This window comes from Panthera uncia, chromosome B1, assembly GCF_023721935.1.
Source record: "Panthera uncia isolate 11264 chromosome B1, Puncia_PCG_1.0, whole genome shotgun sequence".
In the NCBI taxonomy this organism is placed as follows: domain Eukaryota; kingdom Metazoa; phylum Chordata; class Mammalia; order Carnivora; family Felidae; genus Panthera; species Panthera uncia.
The window spans coordinates 53,028,510-53,046,566 of record NC_064811.1 but is presented as its reverse complement, the minus strand read 5'-3'; the positions used below and the strand labels follow the sequence as shown (position 1 = coordinate 53,046,566).

The 18,057-nt window shown below is 36.5% G+C and overlaps 2 pseudogenes; both read left to right on the top strand.

The window, feature by feature from the left end:
* The first annotated feature begins 3,030 nt into the window (after positions 1–3,030).
* On the top strand, positions 3,031–4,668 carry LOC125922353 (actin, cytoplasmic 2-like; annotated as a pseudogene).
* A 3,839-nt stretch (positions 4,669–8,507) lies between these two features.
* Positions 8,508–18,057, top strand: part of LOC125922352 (D-aminoacyl-tRNA deacylase 2-like) — a 37,838-nt pseudogene continuing 28,288 nt past the window's right edge.

Sequence of the window (18,057 nt, the reverse complement as noted above, 5' to 3'; positions counted from 1 at the left end):
AAGCAATCATGATAAATAGAAAAGTCCACTGTCATCTGAAACATTTAACTCTTCTATTGAGTTTCCCAAGTGTGTGCTCATTTTCCCCAAAGTAAGATTAAAAACAATTGTATGCAAGCATTTCTGTGTCTTACACTATTCTAGTTTCTCTGAGGTATAAACAATAAATTTCCCCAGTGCCTCACTCATTTCCAGATCTTATTCCAAAAGAGTGCACAAACTAATTAAGAAAAATGCATTTATTAAAAAATCCTGGGAATTTTTTGTTATCTCAGATGAGCACAGTACTTTGCAACAATTAAAAGCCTGCTTCCACCTGCATTAAAAGCTTTGCTAAGGGGCGCCTGGATGGCTCAGTCTGCTAAGAGTCCAACTTTGGCTCAGATCATGATCTCACAGTTCATGAATTTGAGCCCCGGGTCAGGTTCTGTGCTGACAGCTCAGAGCCTGGATCCTGGAGCCTGCTTTCGATTCTGTGTCTCCCTGTCTCTCTGCCCCTCCCCTGCTTGTGCAAGCTTTCTATCTCTCTCTCTCTCTCTCTCTCTCTCTCTCTCTCAATAATAGATAAACTTTTAAAAAAATTAAAAAAAAAAACTTTGCCTATAGTAGCATCATATACTTTGTTACTTCCAACTGCTTTGATTTGAGCATATATATTTTAAAAATTGATTCCTGCAAAGTTTGAAAGTCTAGAAGAGGGGAAAACCCATTATTAGCCTTAGAAATTCTATTTCTATCATTTTAAGGGTTAAATGTAAGATCTTTTGCAAAGATAGACTCAAAGTCTAGGAAGTTAACACTGATTCAACTATCAGTAATCCAAAGTGGGGAAGAGCAGAGAAATGCCTTCAAAGACACAGACTAAAATCCCTTAGGGAAAAAGAAACCATTGAGATTTAGCAGTTTAGAAGAATTGCATACCATGACAACTGAAGATACTTGTGGTTCTTCGAAATGAAAAATATTTCTTAGTTTTCTTACTAGACCAATAAGCAGTAGTCTAAACAGAAGTAGCTGAAGCTAACTCATTTGCATTTCCTTACGGACATGTGTGTGTAAGTCTGTTCTTAAGAAAAAAAATCAGAAGATGAAAGAAAAATTAAAATCTCATCTTAACCATGTATCTTCAGATATTGTGCACCGAAAGGTACAAACCTCATGAAATGTTTCTACGGGATATGTTATGACAAAGAGGTTTTAAACTCCTCAATGTAACTGACAACGAGGCAGGTGATTAAAAGGAAGGAAAGACTATAAGTTACAAGCATGATGAGAGAGATACTCAGATTTCATTAATTTACACATCTTTCTTTCCATGTTTCTCCTTGCCCATGCTGGCTCTAACATGCTGTGCCCAGACAAGGACTAATTTTCTCACCACTCCTTACATATAGGTGAGACCATTTGAATATTTCTCTCTTAATGACATTTGAAGCGAAGGAATATATGACACTTTGAAGCCAATGATTTTAATTATTTTCAAGCCTCTTCTTCTCATTTTAAACTCACCTATGTTGGTGTTGGGAATCCCAGGTGGATACCCTACACTAAAATTATGACGAGTTGCTTATATTGTACATGAGCATTATGTCACTGGGAAAATTATTTCTTGAGTCACTTCAATGAAGTGGCTACTGATGATGACTTCCATGTAGCAAAGCTACAGCCTGAAGATCTGCTGCTTGATCTGACATAAGTTCTGAATTTGGGGGCTTGTGACAACTTTATTTCTCACTGTAATTAATAAAATTGCAATCTGTTTTTTTTTTCCTTCAGTCTCCACTCTTTAGTTAGCATAAGACAGTCCCTGAGGGACTGATTATCCCTGAAAATAGAAAGAAGGGCATCCCTGAGCTTCTAAGGCAGAGAGCCAGATGCAGCCAGCCTTCTCTTTGATCATTTTATTATAATTTACATCTTCATTCATCCTAATCATTTTTAAGATGGGATATAAATGTGCTTGTTTCCAAGTAATCCATCTTTAGAACCCTAGTTTAACAATCTCTGCCTTTCTTATAAAATGTTAATGTTTTATTTTAAATCAAATACTAAGTTATATTGAGTACATTTGACCAGAAAGAAATTTGTCATACTGGTACATAGAAATTTTTGAGGTTATTAATAAATACATAAGTTGAATGTGATTCACTTTTTCTTGGAGGTATGTGTGGAATTCTGCATCTGCTTTTTTTTTTAAATTTTTTTTAACATTTATTTATTTTTGAGACAGAGACAGAGCATGAACGGGAGAGGGTCAGAGAGAGAGGGAGACACAGAATCTGAAACAGGCTCCAGGCTCTGAGCTGTCAGCACAGAGCCCGACGTGGGGCTTGAACTCACGAACCCGCAAGATCATGACCTGAGCCGAAGTCGGAGGCTTAACTGACTGAGCCACCCAGGCACCCCTGCATCTGCTTTTATATTGAAATCTTACACAGTACATCCCCATATTTGGAAGATGTCATGGTGAAAGTGGTGGGCAGAATAATAAACCCTTAAAAATGTGCTAAACACAATCCCTGGAATGTGTATATTGTTACTTTACATGGCAAAGAGTCAAAGGGCCTTTGCAGAAATGAATAGGGATATGTATTCTGAGATGGGAAATTATCCTGGATTATCCAATTGACCAAATCTAATCACATGAGTCCTTAAAAGCACGAAACTTTCTTGGCAGAGCTTAGAGACAGATGTGATCATGAAGAAGGGTCCAAGAACTGAAATAGTGTTGCCTTTGCAGATTAGGGAAGGAGAGCCCAAGCTAAGGGATGTATAGATCTCTGGAAGCTAGAAAAGGCATGGAAACAGGTTTCCCCTAGAGCATTCTTGGGAGGGGGGAAACACAGCCATCTTGACATCCTGAAATCTGTGGGGGACTTTTGACCTTCAGAAATGTAAAATAACAAATTTGTGTTGTTTTAGCTGCTAAATTTCTGGTAATGTGTTAGTATGGCAGTAGAAAACCAACATAGTAAATAATTTACATAGATTATAAGGAGATACTTGTGAAGGCACCATGTCATCTTGAAGATGAAGGACAAGAATAAAACAGAAGAAGAACTCTCAGAGAACCAACTGCACAAACAGCATATCATGGAGTCTCTTAGGGGAGTCTACATCTCACTAATGACTTTTAAAGGAGCAGTATCATTTGTACACAAAGGACACTCTTAACGGGACAAAGATGGTATGATCTCAAATTTGGGAAAAGCATGAAGTTGAAAGATTTTGGGTGATAATAGAAGATGCACCAAGTATGAAAATATTTAAAATAGGATGCCAGCCTGTTTTTTTTTTTTTTTCTCACTGATATTCTTACCAACAGGACAGTAGACTAAGTATCCATGATCCAATTAAAAGAAACCTGGAAGTCTCACTCACTGTAGCCAGCCTGGATTCTGCCTTCTCCCACTGCCTGGTCTCTGCATCCACTGCCGCCACCTCCACCTCCACTAACGGCAATAGTAGAGGAGATTGCTGGGCTCGTCATTGACAATGGCTCTGACAAGCTCAAGGCAGGCTTTGCTGGGGATGATATCCCCTGGCCATTTTCCCACCCATGGTTGAGTGCCCCGGCAACAGGGCATTATCATGAGCAGGGACCAGAAGGACTCCTACATAGGTGATGAGGCCCAAATCAAACCGGGCATCCTGACCCTCAAGTACCCCACTGAACATGGCATTGTTACCAACTGGGATGACATGGAGAAGATGGCACCATACCTTGTACAATGAGCTGTGTGTGGCTCCTGAGGAGCACCTCGTGCTGCTGACCAAGGCCCCATTGAACCCAAAGGCTAGCCATGAAAAGATGACTCAGATCATGTTCCAGACCTTCAATACCCTAGCCATGTACATGCCCATCCAGGCTGTTCCCTCTTCGTATGCTTCTGGCCATGCCACTGGTATTGTCATGGGCTCTGGGGATGGGGTCACCCACACCATGCCCATCTATGATGGGTACACCCTGCCCCAAGCCATCCTGCATCTGGACCTGGATGGCTGCTACCTGATGGAACCACCTCATGAAGACTCTTGGGTAGCTTGACTACAGCTTCACCACCACCACCGCAGAATGGGAAATTGTGAGTGACATCAGGGAGAAGCTCTGTTATGTTGCCCTGGATTTCGAGCAGGAGATGGCCACTGCCACCCCTTCATCCTTCCTGGAGAAGATCTATGAGCTGCCTATGTGCAGGTGATTACCATTGGCAGTGAGTGGTTCTGCTGTCTTGAGTGCTCCTCCAGCTCTCCTTTCTGTGTATGGAGTCCTGTGGTATCCACAAGACCACCTTCAACTCTATCTTGAAGTGTGATGTTGATATCTGAAAGGACTGCTATGCTAACATGGTGCTGTCTGGTGGGACCATCATATACCCGGGCATTGCCAACAGGATGCAGAAGGAGATGACAGCCCAGCCTGATGAAAATCAAGATAATCTCTGGTGCTGTCTGGTGGGACCATCATATACCTGGGCATTGCCAACAGGATGCAGAAGGAGATCACAGCCCAGCCTGATGAAAATCAAGATAATCTCTTCTCCTGTACTTAAGTACTCTGTGTGGATTGGGGGCTACATTCTGCTGTCTATCTTCCAGCAGATGCAGATCAGCAAGCAGGATTGTGATGGGTCTGGCCTCTCCATCATCCATCACAAATGCTTCTAAACGGAGGACATGTGTAACATTTGCTACATGAGTGAATTCTGAGGTATACATTTGCCCAAATGTATACACCTCATGCTAGCCCCATGAAACTGGAATAAGCCTTTGAAAATAAACTTGTCTTTGAAGCTTGTATCTGATATCTGCACTGGATTGTAGGACTTATTATTTATTTATTTATTTATTTATTTATTTATTTATTTATTTTGCATGTGAAATTCCAGTTTTCCTAATACCATTTAATGAAGATACTATCCTTTCCCCACTGAGTATTCTTGGCTCCCCTGTCCACTATTAATTGCCCATAATTACTCTTGGGCTTTTCATTCTGTTCCATAAAGTCTATGTCTGTTTTTATTCCTATACCATACTGTTTTGATTACTATAGTAATTATTGTAGAAAATTTGAAACCAAGAAGTGTGATGTCTACAACTTTATTCTTAATATTGCTTAACATTTCAAGGTCTTTGCTGGTACCATTTGAATTTCTGTGAAAAATTCATTGGGATTTTGATAGAGATTGCATTAAATCTATAGACTGGGGTAGTATTTTTTTTTAAAATAATATTAACACTTCTGATCCATGAACACAAAATATCTATTTGTGTTTTCTTCTATTTCTTTCATCATCTTATATTTTTCAGAGTTGAGATCTTTCTCCTCATAGGGTAAATGTATTCCTAAATATTTCATTATTTTTTGATGCTCTGGTAAATGGAATTTGATAGATAACAGATAGATAGCAGATATTTTTTTCAGACATTGTTGTTGTATAGATACGTAAGTGTTTTTTGTCTGTTGATTTTGTATCCTAAACCTATACTGAGTTTATTATTCTATCAGTTTTTCTGGTGACATTTTTAGTATTATCTACATTAAACATCATGTCATCAACAAACATACAAGGTAACTTTTTTCTTTCTAATTTGGATGTCTTTTATTTCTTTTTCTTGCCTAATCATTCTGGTTAGGACTTATGGTACTATGTTGAATAAAAGTGGCAAGAGTGGGCATCCTTGTCTTGTTCCTAATCTCAGACGGAAAGCCTACAACCTACCGTCATTGAGTATATTAGTTGTGGATTTGTCATGTGTGGTTTTCAATATGTTGAGATATGTTTATTCTATACCCAATTTTTTTGAGAGTTTTTATCAAGACAGGATGTTGAATGTTATCTTTTAGCATATCTACCTAGATGATCTTATGATTTTTGTCTTTCATTCTATTAATGTGGTATATCACATTTATTGATTTGCGTATGTGAAACTGTTCTTGCATCACAGGGATAAGTCCCCTTTGATCATGACATGACCTTTTTCATGTGCTGTTGAATTTGGTTTGCTACTATTTTGTTGAGAATTTTACATCTATATTTATCAGGGATATTGGTCCATAGCTTTATTTTCTTGTAGTGCCCTTACCTGGCTTTGGTATTAGGGTAATGCTAACCTCATAAATGATTTTGAAAGTGTTCCCTCTTTAAATTTTTGGAAGATTTTGAGAAGGATTAGCGTTAATTCCTTAAATGTTTAGAATTGACCAGTGAAGCCACTTGGTTCTGAGCTTTTCTTTGTTGGGAAATTTTTGATTGCTGATTCAATTTCTTTACTTGTTTATTGATATGTTCAAATTTATATTTTTTTTCATTATGCAGATGTGGTAAGTTGCATGATTCAAATGTGGAAAGTTGTTTCTAGAAATTTATCAATTTATTCTAAGTAATACCATTTGTTGTCATAATTATTCATAGTAGGTTGTTAGGATTTTTTGCATTTCTTTTATCAGTTGTAGCATCTTTCATTTCTGATTTTACATATGAAAGTACTCCTTTTATTTTTTCTTGGTAAGTCCAACTGAAGGTTTGTCAATTTTTGTTTATCTTTTCAAAAAAACACCTCTTATCATCTTTTATATATTTTTTCTCTAATTATTCTCTGATCTTCTTCCTTTTGCTAACTTTGGGTTTATTTATTTATTTATTTTTTTAGTTGCTTGAGGTTTAAACCTAGGTTATTTGAGATCTTTCTCTTTTTTTAATGTAGTCATTTATTGGTGTGAAAGTCCCTGTTAACACTGTGTCTGGTGCATCTCATAACTTTTGTTATGTTTTGCTTTCATTTTTTTGTTGTAAGATATTTTTTGGTTTCCCTTTTGATTTCTTCTTTGACCCATTGGTTGTTTAGGAGTGTGTGTAATTTTCACATATTGTAGATTTTCCAGAGCTCTTTTTGTTATTAATTTCCAGTTTCACACCATTTTGGTCAGAAAAGAGAACTTTGTATGATTTGTTAAATTTGTTAAGATTTGTTTTGTTACCTAACATATAATCTCTCTTTGAAAATGTTTTATGTGCACTTAAGAAGAGTATATATTCTGCTTCTGTTAGATGCAAACTTTTGTATATATCTGTTAGGTCTATTTGGTCTAAAATATGGTTCAATTAAAACATTTCCTTTGTTGATTTACCCATTGTCAGGAGTGGGGAATTGAAGTGTCTTACTGTTATTGTATTGCTATCTACTACTCCCTTCACATCTGTTAGTACTTGCTTACTATATTTAGGTGCTTCTGTGTTGGGTGTGTGTGTGTGTGTGTGTGTGTGTGTATGTGTGTATGTGTGTCCTCACAGCTGAAGTGAGTCTTTTATAGTTAGGTCTTGTGTTTTTTTTGTTGTTGTTATTTGTTGGTTGGTTTGTTTGTGTTTTTTGTTTGTTTTAATCCACTCAGCATACTATGCCTTTTGTAAGAACTTTCTCTCTCTTGCCATCTTGTTCATTGTTTTCTAGCTCATATGTGGTTCCTTTGTTTCTTGCCTCTTGCTGTCTTCCTTTGTAAATTGATGATTTTCTTTAGTGTGGTATACTTTGATTCCTATGTCTTCTTTTGGTTATCCCAGGGCTTACTTGAAACCTGATAGAGATATAAAGGTTTACTTTCAGCTGATGACAACTTAAGTTTGATCACACATAAAAACTCTACCCTTTTACTCCCCCCTACATTTGTTGTCAAAAATTACATCTTTTATATCGTGTATTTATTAATATTTTGTAGTTATTGCTCTTTTAATTTTTAATGTTTATTTTTTGAAAGAGGGAGCATGATCGTGGGTGGGGCAGAGAGAGAGGGGGGGACAGAAGATCTGAAGCAGACTCGATGCTGATAGCAGAGTGCCTGACGTAGGGCTTGAACTCACAAATCTTGAGATCATTACCTGAGCTGAAATCAGATGCTTAACCAACTGGGCCACCCAGGTGTCCTTATAGTTATTGTTCTTTTAAATACCTTTGTTTTTTAATTTTTATACTCGAGGTATGTGGCTAACACACCACCATATTTCACAATTAAAGTATTCTGAATCTAACTATATACTTGGCTTTACCAGTGTGTTGTATATTTTACACGTTTTTATGGTACTAATTACTGTCCTTTCGTTTCAGCTTGAAGAACTCTCTTCAGCATTTCTTGTAAGGAAAGTCTAGTGGTGTGAAATCCTTTAACTGTTGTGTTTTTAGGGATGTCTTTATATTGCCTTCATTTCTGAAAAACAACTTTGCTGAGTATTCTTGGTTGGCAATTTTTTTTCTTTCTTTTTTTTTTTTTTTTTTTTTTTTGTCTTTTAGCACTTTGAATATATCATTGTACTCACCTGGCCTGCAAAGTCTTTGCTGAGAAACTGATAGCTTTATAAAGGTTCATGCAGGTGTAAAGATGGAATGGCTAACATGTGTGAATCCAGTGGTGCAGGCCACTAACTGGAGATAGGGCCAAATTCAGGCCCACAAACAGTTGTGAGGGTTTTTCTGTCTATGTGCACTTCTAAGGCTGCAGGATGTAACCATGAATGTGCATACAAGTGGTGGAGGCCAGTGACAGAATTCAGGCCAGTGGCATACCGAGCTATGGCTGGAGGACTAGTGCCAAAAGTGTGCCCATAATGGTAGGGGTCCACCCTTGGGGTCTAGACTGGCATTTAGCACTTGTGCAGTGGCAGAAGCCTGGGCTATCTGCCTGCCTGTTTGGATCCCAGGTTTTGGGAGGGGTTGGGGGAGGGCCTGGGAAAGATTTAGATGGTAGTGTCTGCAAACATGTATACCTGTGAGCCTAAAACTGGTGGAATCTGTAGGGGCTCTGTAGAGGCTGTGCTGGCTATTGGTTTCTTCAGTGGCAAAGACCCTGGGGTCCTCTGAAGAGCAAGTCACTGGAAATTGTGGTTACTTCCACTGCATGGTTGTTACTGGTAGCCCCTGTTCTTCCTTATTTCCAGCTATCTCTGTATATCTGATAGTTGCTGGTCTCTGGGTGGGGTGAAAACTAAATGGGTTTTTCCTATAGTGCCCTGAATGGCTACAGAAGCTAGTCATTCACCCTGCATTCACTTTTCCAGTGGTGGGAGGGAAATCTTTCTAGCTGGCTTGTTCCTTCTTGGTGCTAAGCAGTGTGAGTCTGGGTGATGTGATGATGCAAGCAAAATGAATCTGTTCTGCCTTTTTTTGTGTAATTATTATCAGTTTTTTTGTTCTATCATTCCTTTTTTTAAAATTTTTTTAATGTTTATTTTTGAGAGAGAAGCAGAATGTGAGTGGGGGAAGGGCAGAGAGAGAGAGAGAGAGAGAGAGAGAGAGAGAGAGAGAAAGACACAATCCAAAGCAGGCTCTAGGCTCCAAGCTGTCAGTATAAGGCCCCAAATTCCAACATGGGACTCGTACCCACAAACCATGAGATCATGACCTGATCTGGAGTTGGATGCTTAACCAACTGAGTCACCCAGGTGCCCCTGTTTTTTATTCTTAAGTGGACACCTTTGCTCTCCCAGAGCTGTTTTTGTTTATAGAAAGCTATCTTAAATTTTTATCTTTGGGTGGGAGTAACAGAGGCTGGGGTTTCCTAATTCACCATCTGGTGATGTCATACTTCTTGATTATGTTTTTTTCTTCCATGGAGTTTTTACCTACCCATGTGCCAGTGCAAGTTGCTCAAATATAGTAGCTTTATCATGTACTTTAATATTTACTAAAATAAATGACCCTGATCATCATTCCAAAAGATTACTACCTGTCTTTTCTTTTAGGAGGTTTATGGCTTCAGGTCTTTAATCCATTTTGAGTTTATTTTTGTGTATGGTATAGGAAAGTGGTCCAGTTTCATTCTTTTGCATGTAGATGTCCAGTTTTTCCCAACACCATTTATTAAAAACACTATATTTTCCCTGTTGGATATTTTTGCCTCCTTCATTATAGATGAATTGACCATATAGGTGTGGGTTTATTTCTGGGCTCTCTACCCTGTTTTATTGATCTGTGTGTCTATTTTTATGGCAGTACCATACCATTTTTGTGGTTAATTGGAGCCTTTTGTGATTCCACAGAAATTTTAGTATTATTTGTTCTAATTCTGTGAAGAATGCTGTTTGTTTTTTTTTGAGAATGATTGCATTGAATCTGTAGATTGTTTTGGGAAGCATAGATTTTTTAATATTACTTGTTCCAATCCATGAACATGGAATATCCATTTGTTTGTGTTGGCTTCAGTTTCTCTCATCAGTGTTTTATAGTTTTCAGAGTTAGTTCTTTTACTTCTTTAAGTTTATTTCCTAGATATTTTATACTTTTTGGTGCAATTATAAATGGATTATTCTCTTAATTTCTTTCTGCTAATTGTTGTTAGTGTATAGAAACACAACCAATTTCCATGTGTTAATTTTGTATCCTGAAACTTTATCTAATTTATTTATTGTAGTAGATTTTTGGTAGAGTCTTTAGGGTTTCCTATGTATAGTAGGTCATCTGCAAATAGTGACAGTTTTACATCTTCTTTACCAATTTAGATGCCTTTTATATCTTTTCCTTTTCTGATTACTATGGCTAGGACATGCAGTACCATGTTGAATAAAAATGGCAAGAATAGGCATCTTTGTCTTGTTTCTGATCTTAGAGGAAAATACTTTCTGTATTTCACCACAGGGTATGATGTTGGCCCTAGGTTTACATGTATGGCTTTTATTATGTTGAAGTATGTTCCCTTTAAAACCATTTTGTTGAAAGTTTTTATCATGAAGGGATGTTTTATTTTGTCGGGGCTTTTTCTGTATCTATGAGATGAACATATGGTTTTTATCCTTTCTCTTGTTAACATGATGTATCATATTGATTTGCAAGTGTTGAACCACCCTTGCATCCTTGGAATGAATCCCATTAGATCATGGTGAATTATTTTTTTTAATGCATTATTGAAGTGGTCTACTAAGATTTTGTTGAGGATTTTTGCATCTATGTTCATCAGAGATATCAGCCTATAGTTTTGGGGTTTTTTTTCTGTTTTTTCCTTTCTTGTCTTTCTTTTTACTGTCTTTGATTTTGGAATCTGGCTAATTCTGGCCTTGTAGAATGAATTTGAAAGTTTTCCTCCCTCTTCTGTTTTCTGGAATAATTTAAGAAGAATAAGTATGATCTCTTCAAATGTTTGGAATAATTCACCTTCAAAGCTGTCTATTCCTGGACTTTTGTTTGTTGGGAGTTTTTGATTACCGATTCGATTTCATTACTTGTAATTGCTCTGCTCAAATTTTCTATTTATGATTCAGTTATGGAAGATTACATGTTTCCAGGAATTTATCAATTTCTTCTAGGTTGTCTAATCTGTTAGCATATAATTCTTGTTAATATTCTTTTATAGTTCCTTGTATTTCTGTGGTGTCAGTTGTTATTTCTCCTTGATTTCTGATTTTGTGTCCTCTCCTTTTTTTCTCTTTTCTTCTTGATGAGGCAGCTAAAGATTTATCGAGTTTATCTCTTCAAAGAACCAGCTCTTTGCTTCATTGATTTTTTTTGTTGTCTTTTTGAGTCTTTGTTTCATTTATTTCTGCTCTAATCTTTACCATTTCCTTCCCTCTACTTCCTTTGGGCTTTGTTGTTTTTCTAGCTCCTTTAGGTGTAGGGTTAGGTTGTTTATTTGGAGATCTTTCTTGTTTTTTGACACTGGTGTGTATTACTATAAACTTCCCTCTTAGAACTGCTTTGGCTATTTCTCACAGATTTTAGACCATTGTGTTTTCATTTTCCTTCACGTATTTTTATATTTCCTTTTTATTTCTTCAAATGTGTTTAGTAGTATGTTGTTTAGCTTTTACATGTTTGTGGGATTTTTTCAGTTTTTTTTCCTTGTATCTAGCTATTCTTATGTGTTATTCTGCATAAGACATTTTAGAATAATTTTGACATCTTCAAATAATTTTAAAAATTATAATTACTCTTGGGGTTTTGATATTCTTCAAAATACAAATGTTCATCCTATGTGTATGAAGGAGGATTCATTCTAATTGTATACTGTGACATTAGAATTAGCTATCATACATTCATTTATTCATTTGACTATTGTTAAATGCCTACCACATACCATTTCCTGTGCTATGCATTGGGAATACAAAATAATGTAAACCTGTGTTTATGGAAGACACAGAGAGGAAGAGAGATAGGAAATAAAACAGATAAATATATTCCACATATATTTGTCAGCTATTCCCACAATAATAATTTATGAGTTGCCATAAGACCTGGTGGCTTATAACAATAAATAATTGTTTTTCTTGATGTTTGGTCTGTCAGTGGATTCAGATGATTTTTCTTCAGGGTTTGTGTAGCCTGGGCTTGACTTGAGGCTGCAGATTGGATTCTGTCCCACAGGTTTCCTCATTCTCTTTTGACCAGCAACTGCTCAGACATGTCCTCCTCCCAGAATTTGGGAGTCCTAGGGACAAATCGAACCTCAGACTTGTGCAAAGCTTCTGTTTACATCACATCTATTTACATCCCACTGGCCATGTTAGGTCAGATGGTCAGAGAAGGATATTTTGCCTTAAGATACTTGACAAGAAAGTAATCCATTGAAATGTGTTAGAAGATGATAAATTGTATGGTTAAAAAAAACTGAGCAGGGGAAATGATATTGAAGGCTTTGAGGGATTAAGTTGCAATTTAAATCATTTTGTCTGAATAGTCCTCACTGAGATGGCATTTAAACATAGATCTGAGGAAGGTGAGGGAGTTCTCTATGTGGATACCTCAAAAAATAGCAATCTAGACACAGGGATCACCCTATGCATAGTCCTAAGGTGTGTATTTGTATACCATTTCAAAAAACAAAAAAGTACATAGAATGATTGGAGTAAAGAAAGGGAGGTAGAATGAAGTAGGATAGGAATTAGAGATTTAAGTGGAAGCCACATCTTTAGAGCTATGTAGGTTGTTGTGAGGGCTTTGGCTTCTACTGAGTTGAGGAACCATGGCAGGATTTGATCAGAGGAGTTACATGATCTGATTCACTCCGACTTAAGTGCCAAGATGAGACTGTAGGGGAGTACGGGTAGAAGTAGGAAGACCAATTAGGACACTATTGCTGGAGTCTAAGTGAGAGATGATGGTGGCTTGGACCAAGGTTGTAGCAATGGAGATGAAACTATATTTTGACAATTTTTATGTTTAAAGGTATGCTCAAAAGTTGCAATGATTGAAATATGTAAGAAAATGGTTTGGAAACACTAAAGAGTATTACTGAAACTACCTACAGTATGATAGACTGTATGGAATACATTTTGGCTTTCTCTGCAATTGATCTCTTATTGGGTTCTCACCAATTCACAACTGCCAACCCTCTATATTTTAGTATCAAACTACTTACAGCTAATTGAAAATCTTTTATGCAACACATTTCTTTATGCCAATCCCTATGATATTATATGCCTCAGTGAATGTAATACACATGGTTTCCACATTCTGTAAATTTATCCTCTAATCTGGGAAAGAAACAATACACAAATATACAAACTTTTATGTAAACGTGAGTTTAGAGGAATTCTCTGAAAGAAATTAATGGAGTGATAGTCAAATGTGTGCAAAGTATGTGCAAAGGGACATCAAGAGAGCCAATATCTATGCCAGGGCCTAAAATTTGAAAAAAACGGCCAACTTTGCAAGGAACAGGAGGAATAGATTCACCATTTACACAGAGCCAACAGCTCTGGCCCTGATAAATGTGCTAAAGTATATGCCTGATTTTTTATAAATGATAATGCATAAGTGTATTTTATTACTGGTTTAAACTTGTACTTCATACACTAACCAATTTGGTACCTATTAAGAGAAGAATAAAGAATCACTAGACCATTTTTTTGCACATTAAAAATAATCACTATAGTCACATTTGTCTCAGAATTTAACAAAGCTATGTTCTCTTCATGAAATATTATATCCAGGATATATCTTTAAAATTGGGAAAAATTAACTATTGAAACTCACAATTACTTCATATGATATTGTCATAAATAAAGCCAGTTTTATATGGTATTTATGAGCATAGGCTTGGAAGCTAACCAGACTGAGTGGAAAGCAGGCTCTGCTCCTTATTAGTGGGGTGACCTGGAACATGTTACTTAATCTCTAGGTGTCTCAGTTTCCTCATCAACAAAATGAGGGTTGTTGTGAGCATTATATTTATACATCTCAAATCTGTCATCATGCCTGGCATATGGAAAATAATTCATGAGTTATTTTTATAGCTCGTATTATTATTACGTAGCCCCATATCTAATTAGTTTTAATAATGTAAACTTTATAGCATGTGAGAGAACCCAATGGGAAATGATTTTAGAATATTAACACATTGTGAATGATAGCATAAAAAGTATTCTCTAGAGAGTTATCTAGGGAGTGCTATAGCAATAACCATAGTTTGCTTGAACTATTCAAGTTTCTCTTCGATTTTGGGGTAATCCTAGATATTTAATAGTAATTATTTTTTTATTTTTTATTTTTTATTATTTTTTTATTTATCATAGTAATTATTGAAGTTAACTAATAGAAAATAATTCTTGCATATAACCCATTAAATATTAAATGAATGTACCAAATATTTCTGGGTCAATTAACACATAAGTCTCTATTTCAACTATAGGCAGAGGTAAAGTTACTTCTAAAAAAAATACGATGCAATCATAAAATGTCTCATCCAGGGTGAAAGAGAATTTTAAAAATGTCATTCTATATCTTACTCCACTTTCAAATTATGAGCTGTATTTGGCAAGTCAAAGAGAGTCTTTTTTTAAGTTTATTGATTTATTTTGAGAGAGAGCATGCACACACCTGTGAACAGGTAGGGACAGAGAGGGAAAGAGAAAATCCCAAGCAGGCTCCTTACTCTCAGTATGGAGCCCGATGTGATACTCAAACTCACAAACCGTGAGATCATAACCTTAGCCAAAATCAGGTCAGGCACTTAACTGACCAAGCCACCCAGGTGCCCCAAATCAAGAAGAATCTTGAGCAAAAGTCCTAGTGGACAAAACTACAGTAAAGAAGGTCTATATATAACACTGCTTTATTAATTGTATTTAAAGAAAGGAGAGATATAATTATTAACTCCAGTAGTGGGCAAACTCATCTAGATGCTAGAACTTTTTTGGATAGTAATCCTTCAATGTACCTTGCCATTTAAATGTGGTATTTCTTAAAATAAATAAATAAATAAATAAATAAATAAATAAATAAATAAATGTGGTATTTCTTAACTAGTTTCATTTTCACACATTAGTTCTAATAAAAAAATTGTTAAAGTTATTTAACAGTGTTAAACCAAGTGTTTTAGGGGCTACGAAATAGAAGTATGGCATGAGGCTTGTCTTCAAAGATCCCTGAGTCTGTTAAGAGGGAAGAGGCATATCCATGGTGAAGTACAATGTAGGTTTCATGAGAAATGCTTTAGAGGTTCACAGGAAAGAGATTAACATTCTAACAAGGATTTAAAAGCATTGAAATATGAATGCCTTGTGGGACAGAGAGGTGAAAGAGTAGTCTATGTGGAAGATAGAGGTGCATATATTATATTACACTTAGATGCATTCTTTTTTTTTTTAGACGCATTCTTCATATGCACAAGGAAGTATGCTCTGCTATGCTTTTGAACTGGAAGACTCTTATACACATTTTCCAATGTTTGATACAGATAAGGATATAGAGTAAAACAATTTAAGAACAAAAAAACAACCAGAAAAAAATAATTTTAAAAAATAGGGCAAGAGTGACAATAGATGGCAAAGAGGTTTTGTCTCATTGTAAGTAAGACCACAGGGAAGATGGAGAAGTACTGGGTTGGAAAAGGCTGGCCATAGGGCTCAGTCTTGGCAGTGTTCCACCTGATAGATCACAACTGATATGGTGGGTAGTAGTAGCTGGTAGAAGCTGATCTTCTGACTTCCAAGGGAAGCTGGAATTCAGACTTGGAATATAAAACATCTCAATTTTTACATTTTTTATAGTGTATTTATCTTGAGAGAGAATGAGAGAGAGAGACAGAGAGAGAACAAGCGGAGGAGTTCCAGGGAGAGAAAGAGAATCCCAAGCAGGCTCCTCACTGACAGAACGGAGCCCGATGCAGGGCTCGAATTCACGATCCGTGAGATCATGACCTGAACAGAAACCAAGAGTCAGATGCTTCACCAACTAGCCACCCAGGCTCTCCAAAGCATCTCCATTTTTAACAGTTGGATCAAGCTATTAAAAATTGGAGAAAAAAAAGTCTGAGCCACACAAAATGCCTATGCTGGTTGAATTCAGCTAGAGGGGGAAGCGATTTGCAGTGCTCCCCGAAGTAATGTTTTATTCGGTTTTGAAAGAACAGTAAGAATTTTTACCTCAGTGATCATTTCTAAAAATCTGAATTTGGCTCAGGTTCACAATAAATACAATATAAGACAAGAACTGTCAAGGTAGTGCACATTTATATAATTTATTCTTTCCTTAAAACCCTTCTTTGCTATGGAACTAAGAAAGTGCAGACAATGACATGGATACGTTTGCAAATGTGAGAATATATGATTCTAAATTTGTGCTCTAATACCTTTACCAAAACCATCAGCGCCCTATGTAACAAATTTATGAATCCATTAGTGGGTGCCATTGCCTCCCAGAAAGAATTTCTGGGAGTTATTAGATATAAAACTTTGCTGTTGCACAAAAGGTGATAAAACATTTACTTTCTAAACCATGGGGATAGTCTACTCACGACAAATTGAAGCATATGGAGACTCAGAAGTATTAACTCTGTAAGTTGCACTATTTTCTTTATAGACTTCTTTCCATAAGCCCTAGTTTGAAATCTCCTAAGTAGCTGGAGATGAGATCAACAAGAAATCCCAAGGTTCTCCAATAATCAATCATTTTATATGTTTTCTCTTCCATATTTCCATTTTTAAACACTGTTTGGTTGAGAATATAATTTAAAGAAATCCTATTTTCTCATTCTCAAGGAACGAACATGGAAATAAGTGAAAACATAATTTTGAAATCTTTGCCTGGAATATCTAATTGACAGAAGGCAAAATTTTCTTTCACAAAATGTCTTTTCTCTGGTGGCATTGTATCATGATTTCTTATTTAAAACTGTTTTCCAAGGAACATTTTTCATATGAGCCATCACCATAATTCTGTTTCAATGCCTCAGCATCATTTTCAAACACTGACTGATACATAATTTAAGGATGGTTTTACTTAATTTACTGGGTCTTTTTTTCATTTCCTAAAAAATATATTTTTTATTTTTTCTTCTTAACTTCCCCTTTTACTCGTATGCCTTTTCTGTCTCCTCCTTTCATTGTATGGGAGCATGTTCCCTTAACCTCACCAAACCCTTGAATTTAATAGATCCCCCAGAAACCTTCCCCTTTTACTTCTCGCTCTCCCGGGACAGTATTTCATGGCAAAACCCTATTAGCTTATTTTGATGTTTTTATCTTTCTGTGATTAGGAACCAGTCCATGAGGCCAAAACAGACAATTTTCTGAGGGCACTAAGTGGGTTTTCAGATCTCCTGTGAGGAGGAATGAGCTTCAATAAAACATTAGGCCACTACCAAAGTTGACTGGCTTGAGCAATGTAACATCTTATGTGGTTCCTGCCTTTTACTGTAAGTTTACACTCCTATGAACATTAACTCTGCCCAGCTGTAGTGCTTTAAGTGAAGGTTTGCACGCAAATATGGCCTCCACGAAAGTTACCTCAGGCTAAAGTACTTCCATCATCGACAAAATTAAGCGTCACACTAGGTCTCTGGTGGTTTAGTTGGCCTCAGATTCAGTTGTGGCTCATGTTTTATTAATGTGGTGAGATTGTCCTTTATTTTCAGCCTCCCACAGCAGGTGAGCTTGTCATATTCACTAAGAGAGAACGAGAGAAGATTGCCAACCACTTGCGTGAATTGTTTCCACAGCTCTTAATTTCTGTTGAGAGGCACGCAATATAAACAAAGTTTTACTTAACTGCTGGAACATTTGTCAAGGATTTGATACACGCAAACCTCCATTTCTATACTATACTATGAAAACACTGCAGAGTCGCTCCTCTGAG